General features: G+C 47.1%; 1 protein-coding gene across 1 annotated transcript in view; it reads left to right on the top strand.

Annotated features, from left to right (window-relative positions):
* The first annotated feature begins 1,420 nt into the window (after positions 1–1,420).
* Positions 1,421–8,714, top strand: part of LOC144732900 (semaphorin-3D-like) — a 129,988-nt gene continuing 122,694 nt past the window's right edge. Inside the window, exon 1 of the mRNA XM_078614563.1 lies at positions 1,421–1,843. The gene's annotated coding sequence lies outside the window, so the exon portion shown is untranslated. The remainder of the gene's footprint in view (positions 1,844–8,714) is intronic.

Here is an 8,714-nt window from a genome sequence, read left to right as displayed (position 1 = left end):
GCCTTGTTTTGCAAACAATATCTTCTTCAGGTATTAACTCACCGTGTACATGCTTCCAATGATGATGTTACAAAAACGTGCATGCCGAGCGCTGTGCATGCGTGTGAATTGTTTATGGAATTTCAATGCCCCTCAAGTTGTGCAGTGTGGCCTTTGTGTGCGTCTTGTAGGTACACTACTTTATCTGTCTTTAATATTTGGCCACGCTGTGGGGGTTATGAAGCATTCGTGGGTTTGTTTAAAAGCATTAAAGAGACTCCTCTTTTTACACGCTTTTATTTAACTCACTCTGTCTGTTGTCGTATTTTCAAATCTTGTAACTCAATTTTAACCCACTTCCCAATGTCGTATCGACTGCAAACTTGGTATACGTATGTCATACTGATGACAATACTATATTCTATCGTTAAAAATGAACAATAGATATTTTTAAGCAATCTTTTTTTATATCTTATGTTTCGGCTTGGGTCTAATTGTCCACGGTCAACTCACGTTGGCTGTAATTGGCCATGGTCCCTTACGTTGTGGCAAGCTTCGGGGCCACTTCCTGGAGTCGTGGAGTTCTGCCATTACTCGTTCGGTACATTTCATTAAAGCGTGTTTTTAAAAAAGTATTTTTAAATAGCACTTATTATTGATGCGTCTAGCATTATGATGACTGTACGGCTTGAATATATCCAATCCCAAAAATCCATAACCTCATACTTTATCCATTTCACTATTGTTACACCTTAAAATGTTTAACTATGTTATCTAAACCAGCAGAGATCTATATCAGTACACGTGTAGGTTTAAGTATGTATGCGTGGGTAGTGGTGATGCAGTGGTGTGCACATTGCACTTTGAATCCAGTGATCTGAGTTACATTTCCAGCCGTGACTAATGTCAGTGATAATTGGAATCAGAATATGTATTGGTCTTCCCCTAGGTTGATTCAGCCTGAAGCGAGTATACCCAGTTGCAATGTGTTAAACAGCATTACTGGGGCGACAAAGGCAGGCACACATGGCGCAAGCCACACAATCCACCTCCGCTTTAATAGGTGCTCGCTAACAGAACTTTTCCCCACCAGTCTGCCAAGGGTTACAAACTCGCCACTCATGGCAAGGCACGACTGGAAGTTGAACTCAGGTCGCTGTGTCCATTGAGCAGTGGCATCGATCACTGGCCACTGCTCAAGATGCTGTCACGCAACTCGCACGCACACGTACGTAGGACGCATTTCGCACCGTACGTAGCCAACCGCTCACGAAAGTTCGTAAACACGACGAGTCACGCACACGCCTGAACTCGCTCACCCACCCACCCGGCCAGCCAGCCAGCCACCCACCCAGCCAGCAGCCACGCAACCCCCACCCCACCCACCCACACGAGCATCGCCAGAAGCCCCGAACACACCCTTTGCAATCCACGCCGTCACTGACGTCCACGCGCTTTCTGGCTCCACTCTTTAAAAAGTCGCGAGCGCCGAACCGGCAAGCCGGCACAAGGGGTTGCGCGCGTGTGTGCGTGTGTGCGCGCGTGTGTGCGCGTGCGTGAGCCGCCAACGCAAGCGAGCAGCACCTCCACCCACCCGCGGATCCATCGATAACCGAGGCTGCGGCGAGCCGCGATAGGACGGCTCGAGCGTCAATTCCACAGTGGTGATGAGAGTTGTGTAGCGGTAGGGAAACGGGGGGTGGGGGAGGGAGGGTGCTGCGGGGTTGAGAGGGGGCTGGGGGATATACTAATAATAAGAATACAGAAATAAAACCCACAGAAGCAAAAGTACTCCGATGGTGCCTTGAAGCAGTGGCGGCACGGCGCTCCTCTGAAGAGAAGGTGTGAGCAGTTGAGACACGTGGTAAGGACAACTTCGTTGGACCGCGGTTGTGGATGGCATCGTGGTGTGTGTTGGCGGCCGGGTGATATCGCGATGGCTTGTTGGAAGTTTGGATCATTTTATTACCCTGAGGTGGCTCGAGAGAGAAGTTACACGCTGCGCGCTCTGCTACTGTTTTGTTGTACTGCGTGTGCTCAATTCGAGATGAACAAAAAACACGCGCGCGTGCGCTGACACTTTGCTGAAATGCCTCTATTTTCATATATCTTAAAAGAATGATAATTCACATGCAGGATACGTTTGCTCTTCTGCAAACACATGCCAACGTATGACAGGAGGGTTTTTTCTCCTCCTCCAAAGTTCTCATGTAGACATCATAATTGTTTAGGCTCCTATACGATTACTGCAATATATATTTTTGTCTGTGCGTATGAATATAAACGTAGGATGATTTTATGTATACAGTTTGGTAACAACTGTCACATTGAGGCTTAGTGGAATGGAAAGTCCTCATTTATGGGGGGGGAATTGGATGTAACATTTGGATAGCACGTCTGGGCTTAGAGTCCATCGGCTTTGTAACGCAGCGTTTTGACATTTCCTCCGCCCTCCTGTTTATAACTGCTGCGTTTTCTCCTGAGCCCCTGATTATTTCCACTTAAAACCAGGAATTGTAACAATTCCAGATATGTGATGTTGTATTTGGGCTTAGCTGGGGGGCAGGAGGGTTGTCTAATTATGGTACAATTACACGGTATGTGCACTTTTTTATCGGACCTCGGATGAAAGGAATGTTTCGGTTATCCGCCGTCGCAGTACACGCGGGCGGTCGCAGAACCGGGGTTGAACGTGATGTAATTCTACACCGACACTGCCCTTTCGGTTGTGAACCAAAGATCAAAATAATAAATATGCGAGGGCCCTATTCGCGTGGCTGTCTCAAAGTGTCTCGCTCGACCATTGCCTCTGTGCTCTCTGTAACAGACCGAGGGGTGGGACAGACGCAGCTCCGTCGGGCGCGGTTGGCCACGCACGGTGCGAACGGAGTTCCCAGCGCGCGCGGACGGTGGATTCACTCTTGTTCGTAGCGCTTTGCTGCCGCTCGTTGTCGCTGGCTCAGTCGCCCTTGATAATAATAAAAGAAAGAAGAAGAACTGTCGAGCTCAATGGGCTTTACTCGGGAAGTGAACTTGTGAACTTCACTGAGCTTCGGTACACCAATGCTGCCCATTATGGACACCACGGTGGCGAAATGTGAACCGCCTCGCCTGGTGTACAGGAGGTCGTGAGTTCGATCCCGAACCTGACGCCTGCTGCTGTATATTTGGAGTTTTCGTGTCTCTCTCTCTCTCTCTCATCATCACAGTGGCTAGGAAATGTTAACTACCTCGCCTGGTATACAAGAGGTCGTGAGTTCGATCCCGAACCTGACGCCTGCTGCTGTATATTTGGAGTTTGCGTGTCTCTCTCTCTCTCATCATCACAGTGGCTAGGAAATGTTAACTACCTCGCCTGGTATACAAGAGGTCGTGAGTTCGATCCCGAACCTGACGCCTGCTGCTGTATATTTGGAGTTTGCGGTCTCTCTCTCTCATCATCACAGTGGCTAGGAAATGTTAACTACCTCGCCTGGTATACAAGAGGTCGTGAGTTCGATCCCGAACCTGACGCCTGCTGCTGTACATTTGGAGTTTGCGTCTCTCTCTCTCTCTCATCATCATCATGGTGGTTAGGAAATGTTAACTACCTCGCCTGGTATACAAGAGGTCGTGAGTTCGATCCGAACCTGACGCCTGCTGCTATATATTTGGAGTTTGCGTGCCTCTCTCTCTCTCTCATCATCATCACCACGGTGGCTAGGAAATGTTAACTACCTCGCCTGGTATACAAGAGGTCGTGAGTTCGATCCCGAACCTGACGCCTGCTGCTGTATATTTGGAGTTTGCGGTCTCTCTCTCTCATCATCACAGTGGCTAGGAAATGTTAACTACCTCGCCTGGTATACAAGAGGTCGTGAGTTCGATCCCGAACCTGACGCCTGCTGCTGTACATTTGGAGTTTGTGTCTCTCTCTCTCTCTCATCATCATCATGGTGGTTAGGAAATGTTAACTACCTCGCCTGGTATACAAGAGGTCGTGAGTTCGATCCGAACCTGACGCCTGCTGCTGTATATTTGGAGTTTGCGTGCCTCTCTCTCTCTCTCATCATCATCACCATGGTGGTTAGGAAATGTTAACTACCTCGCCTGGTATACAAGAGGTCGTGAGTTCGATCCCGAACCTGACGCCTGCTGCTGTATATTTGGATTTTGCGTGTCTCTTTCCCCGTGGTCGCATGGATTTTTTTTCCGGGTTATCTGTTTTCCTCTCCACATTTAGAAACAACTATACTCGTGTCGAGTATTTGGCTGCGATAAATTTCCACGCGAATAGCCACTTCGTTGATCTATCGTTTGTTGCCAGGTCGCTTCTGAAAAAAGAGCTACATAGCTCAGTGGGCCTTACCTCATAAATGAAAAAAATATTTCCGTTTTAAAATTTTGACTTAAAACTTTCGTGACTGCAGGAATTCATATTATTTGGTTCTTTTTGGTAAAGCCACGTAGATAGAAAATAAATAAAACATTTAAACAAATAAAAAAAACTCACGACGTTTCGATCGCAACACAAGCGGTCGTCATCAGGCAGAGAGAAAGAAAAAAAAACGTCGTGAATTTTTTTTCTTTTTATTTAATTTTCTATCTACGTGACTTTACCGAAAGAACCAAAATATGAGTTCCGTTTTTAGCTTTACTATTATAGATAACAGCAGCAATAGATGTGTGTGATACGCAGAGAGCATATGCACTCCATTGGAAGTGCACAAATTGTTATACGGTAATATATATTTTTTACAGTGGAAATGTGCTTTTTGAAATCGAAAAGGACACCACCGTAAGTTCTTGGCTTGTTCGGCGTCCCTGTTGTATCCAGTGGCTGTTGTTGATTTAGGTAAATTTGGCGAGAGCATTCCTCTCCGATCTCACTTGGCCACCCATCCCACTGCTGGCGGAAGGGTGCACCCCCCCCCCCCGCTAGACGGAGTTCGTTAGAACCCCTGGAGAAGTGATTTTGTCCGACTCTTGTCCACGTTAAGCCAGACATCTTCGCGACGAGGTGGGATTACTCACACATTTACACCCCCCAACCATCCACCACCACCCCCCAAATCCTATATACCGTGGGTGTACCCCCACCACAATTATACCGCTGGATGGGGGGGGGGGTTCGGAGTTTTAAGGAAGTCGCGACCATTGGAACATAACCGGTGACTTCTGGATTTCACGTTCGGGGCGCTGACCTTTAACCCCTGCAGCGGAATCCCCGAGGTCTCTGTGTCCACAATTACTCTGCGTTGGTTGTTGATTTATCATATTAAAAAAAAAAGCAGTCCCTCTCGGCATACGATTGTTTGAGGTTGTCTCTCTCGCAGCGTGTCTATCTTGAAGTGCATCTGTATGCATTTCTCTGTCGACTGCACTGCAAATATCGGCCAGATGATCGTGCAGACGACATATGGTGCGTGACTTCAAACCACCTCGGGATTCAACGCGCGGGACTCGAAAACGCTTTCAGCAAACCGTCAGTCTCAATTGTGCTCCGTGCACTCTCAACTCGAACGTGATGTAAACATGTTTTCACTTTTTTTGTGCCGGTTTTAGGGTGCGCAAAGTGAAATGTAGAATTTGAACAGGTTTGTGAAGGTCGCACGCATGGTCATGCGATGCAATTTGTGATTATTTGTAGACCACCCTCCCCCCGGTACGTATTTCTCTCTCGACTGCACGACGAACCATTTGCACCTCCGATTGGCACGGTTGGCTACGTACGGTGCGAAAGAAGTTCAGCATACTCCCCCCGCTCCCTCGCCCCCACCCCCCGTATGTCACGAAATGTTCTGATGATGAATGCTTTCGTTTGTAATGCAAGTTTTTTTGGGTTAGATCACGTAAATATGTAAATGTGCCGTTAAACCCGCCACCACCCGACACAGACAATTAGTAAGGTTTGTCACGTAAATAGAGCATGCCAATTTGTTGCTAGTACAGCACACCGGTGTGTTGGAGAGAAAATCCACAACATTTACAATCTGAGTACGAAGTTTCGCCAGTAATCACAACTAGCTTCATCAGGCGACAGCCAAATCTGGCTGGTTTAACGACATATTTATATATTTACGCGGTCTAACCCAAAACCCCCTTGGTTTATGGATGATATTGGCCGCGAAAGGCTACCACGTGTTAAACTGCTTTCGTTTGGATTGGCGGGGCCCTAGTCAATGCCAAACTGAGAACGTCAGAGTCCTTGGGTGGTAATAAACTCATTACTCCGGCTGCTTAAACAAACGTACACCGAGAGACACTTTAATGTGGGCAGCAGCAATTAACGGCAGTGATTGATCGTTTTAACGTCTCATTGCAAGCAGCCACCGTATAACAAACCACATTTCTTCGATAAAAAAATAATAATAATTATGATGCCCTAGGGTGGGAGTGGTGGTGCTGTGGTTAGCGCAACTGTGCTTTGAACCTCGGCGACCCTTAGATGCATTCCCAGCCATGGCAGGCATCAGTCGCGAGCAAGTTTATCTCGTGACTCGCTTACCTTTCCTACACTCCTCTTGTTTTAGTACTGCTGCCGTAACTTTGTCACCTGCCCCTATGGGACATCTGCTGTTGTCCTTCCCCCCCGCACCTCCGACTAGTACGGTTGGCTCCGTAGCACATGAAAGAAGTTCAACATACATAACTACATCTTTCTAGACTTGAAGTTTTCGTGACTGCAAGGATCCATACCCTTGGTTCTACCTACGTCTGTGAATAAAGAGCTTCATAGCTCATCGGATTCCTCCAGTCTAAAGTAAATATGTTGACGGTTAAAAAATAAAAAAGTGAGTGGTCTTGAGCAAGACACGTCTCTTGAAGGGGCCATTATAGCCACGTGGGCGAACCTGACACCGGAGTGGCAGCCCAAGGAGCCAACGCCCCCGAGAGAACGTCCATTGTGGAGATGGAGCGATTGTATCGTCTTCACGCGAATCTTCGGGTGGGGGATGGGGGGTTACTGACGATACGTGGCAACTGATTTGGGGAGGCCTTCATCCAACAGTGAATTGACCGTGGCTGTCGATTATTCCGTTTATTTTGAAGTGCCCTGATGTGCTAAGCAGCTCAAAGGCTGGGGCTCATCAATGAAAAAAACACCCGTTCCCATGGCAGACACAATAGAGAAGAATACATGAATAATTCAAAGCAAAAATGTAAAAAAGGTAAGAAGTTATATTATTTCAAATATAATTTGTATCTTTGAAAAGTTTTGAGCTAAGTAAGGAATGATAAAAAGTGCAATGCTAGTCATGAATAGTGCCAGTGGTAAAACACAACGTTTCCCAAGAAACACGTCCGGTTGTGAAAGAGATTCAACATGCACACACACACCACTTATTTGAGCATAGAGACATCTGATTGTATTTTTTACCTTTATGCAGGAACATCTCGAAGCGCCATCAATGTTCCTTAAACATGCGAATCACTTATCATGCTTTGGCTCATACTGCGTAACATAATTCTGTAATGGCCTGCGTTTTATTCATTTCACTCGTATTCAGTGTCTCTTGTGTCCAAGGTACCTGCGGTTAACGCGCCGCTGCTAATTTTACCGCCAGAGCTGAAAATAATTCGCGATGTTATTCTATCCATTCAATTTCATTTCATTGCTGCGCCAGACCACATCCATGAAGCTGCGTGTGCGCCCATTCACAGAGAAACATCACAAGCGGGGAGGTAGGGATCTCTCTCCAATTTTTTTTGTTTAAACAATTTTTTTTACCAGGTAAGGCCCACTGAGCTACGTAGCCCTCTTTCAGAAGCGACCTGGCGATCACAAACGATAGTTCAACGAAGTGGCTTATCACGTGGACATTTATATCAGCCTAAAGACTCTTAATTCGCATTATTCTAAATGTGGAGGGAAAACCTGAAGACCCGGAGAAAAATCGACGCGACCACGGAGAGAAAACACACACTCCAAATATGCAGGTGTCAGCGTCTGGATTGAACCCACGACGTCCTGCGTACCAGGCGAGGTGGTTCACATCTCGCCACCGTGGCGCCAACAATGCGCTCACTGTGAGCTCTGCATTGGGGAGGAGAGGCGAGGCAAGTTGAACCGCGGTGACGTTTGAATGGGCGGGGTGGGAGAACGCCGAGGTCGGTGCCCTCTGTTCTTATCAGACGAACGCAAATCTCGGAGTTCCTGACGGCGACTGAGATTTAAAGTCTCGTGTCAAAGGTAGCGCCTCGCACATCACGGGGGCCCTCTTCGGTGGAAGTCGATAAATCGGTTGAACTCGACCCGGGAGAGAGAGGGGGGGGGGCACTCCCTCGCCCCCTGAGCGAGTGCCTTTCTGCAGCGGTCACCCATTCAGTGGAGGCGCTTGGCCCCAAACAAACCACACAAAAGCTCAGGAACCCAATCCGCTCAATCGGGCGGGGGTCCCTGGATTGATAAAGAGATAAAAATAAATATATAATACTCTTTGGGTCTTTCGGTAAAGTCACGTAGATCTACGTGAATTCCTGCAGTCACGAAAGCCTCAAGTCAACATTTATAATAGCGAATAAAATGTCAGCTCACTATTGAGATCCTCGTGAATGTACCGAGCTAATTAACACAAACACGCCAATTAATATCTCTCCTCTCCATCTTGTCTGCCATCTCTCTAATTTTTTCTCCCGACTAAATATACAGCTCTAATTTTTGTCGAGATTTCTCTCATGTCGCTCGATCGGCAGTTGTCTCTTGTGCATATTTTGTATATATATATCATCTCACTCGGAATTTATACCTTAAA

The sequence above is a fragment of the Lampetra planeri genome, chromosome 44, assembly GCF_965212315.1.
Source record: "Lampetra planeri chromosome 44, kcLamPlan1.2.h2, whole genome shotgun sequence".
NCBI lineage: Eukaryota > Metazoa > Chordata > Hyperoartia > Petromyzontiformes > Petromyzontidae > Lampetra > Lampetra planeri.
Note: the sequence above shows the minus strand (reverse complement) of the source record. Positions and strands in the feature narration are given on the sequence as shown.